The 1676-nt window shown below is 36.7% G+C and overlaps 1 pseudogene; it reads left to right on the top strand.

Moving 5' to 3' along the window:
• LOC106471515 overlaps window positions 1–1676 on the top strand; it is a 46153-nt pseudogene that overhangs the window by 38459 nt on the left and 6018 nt on the right.

Genomic DNA, 1676 nt, shown 5'->3' with positions numbered 1-1676 from the left:
TTGTGCAGTCCAGGATATTAAATCTCATGTGGTGAATGAGTCACTGCTGACTCGGTGAATGAGTCACTGCTGACTCAGGACATTAAATCTCATGTTTGACCTTGTTGTCATATTTCTTCAACAGTGTCCATAACTTCTTTCTGTCAGTCCATTCTAGTGTCTTCTTCCTGATTGGTGAGGGCAATATTAAGGTCTTTATTTGAACTCTGTGATCCTCTTTTACATCAGTCTCAGGGAAAATATGTCATCAGTGCATCATCTGTTCTTCCTAATTTTAAAGTAAGTCTCCTAAGTTGTGGTTCTGCTATTGCTCTTGTGCTTATTTTTTTCTATTATATTAACCTGTAGCTTTCCTGTGCAGCTTAAAAGAAAAATGCTGCAGTATCTTTCATAGTCCTTCTTGTTACTTTTTCTTCTTCCATATAAGGAAAAAACCACTATTCCTTGCTAATCCTCTGGTACTGAACTGTCTTCTGAGGCCCTGTTGAAGATTTTATACCACATTTTTGTGGAAATAAGATATGATTGGTTGTTAGATACCACTAATTTTTCCATGTAATAAACTTCTATATCTAGATATGTGTTTCTGCAGAATATTCTTGTGGTTTTTATGAAAGTATTGGAAAAATATTATTTGTTACAAGTAAGCAAGAAAAATCGTTATTCTTGAAAATTTATTTATGAAACAGAAGTGAATTGTTTGTTCTCATCTATTAGCTGGTTCGAGACAATGCTGACTTGCGCTGTGAGCTTCCCAAGCTGGAAAAACGATTGCGAGCCACAATGGAACGAGTTAAAAGCTTAGAGAGTGCTCTAAAAGAAGCCAAGGAGTGTGCTATGAAGGATCGAAAGAGGTGAGTTGAATGTCAAACACTTATGAAAACTGTTGGATTTTTAGTTCAAAATGAGTGAAAATAATGTTTAAATGTTGGTAACAGTTATAGTAGTCAAGTTCTTTTGTCCCATTTTATAAACGTTTTAGATGAGTCACTGTTGACTCATGCAGTCCAGGACATTAAATCTCATGGTGAATGAGTCACTGCTAACCTGCGTAAGTATGCAGCCCAGGACATTAAATCTCATGGTGAATGAGTCACTGCTGACTCGTGCAGTCCTTGTTGTCATATTCTCCTTGTACATTGCTCTGATGTTGTCTACGGTCAAGATGTAGACAACATCAGAGCAATGTACAAGGAAGAATATGACAACAGGGTCAAGATGTAGACAACATCAGAGCAATGTACAAGGAGGAATATGACAACATTTGTTGTTGTCATATTCTCCTTGTACATTGCTCTGATGTTGTCTACCATGGTATTTTAAGGATCTGTGTTGTTCCTCCTGTTTCTGGTCAATATAGAAAAGATCAACCCAAATGAAGAGTCACTCAATGAGCTCCAGTTCACAGAGACATTACTGCTCTTCAAGGCCACATCAAAAGGTTCAACACAGTGTATGATATAAAATTCAGCGTGTTAATGAAATTATTGGCAGCTCAACCATAATGGTCAATAAAATTACTGGCAGCTCAACCATAATGCTTAATGAAATTAGTGGCAGCTCAACCATAAAGGTTAATAAAATTAGTGGCAGCTCAACCATAAAGGTTAATAAAATTAGTGGCAGCTCAACCATAATGCTTAATGAAATTACTGGCAGCTCAACCATAATGCTTA

This window comes from Limulus polyphemus, unplaced genomic scaffold, assembly GCF_000517525.1.
Source record: "Limulus polyphemus unplaced genomic scaffold, Limulus_polyphemus-2.1.2 Scaffold4670, whole genome shotgun sequence".
Lineage (NCBI taxonomy): Eukaryota > Metazoa > Arthropoda > Merostomata > Xiphosura > Limulidae > Limulus > Limulus polyphemus.
The sequence above is the reverse complement of the archived record's forward strand: the minus strand, read 5'-3'. Positions and strand labels throughout refer to the sequence as shown.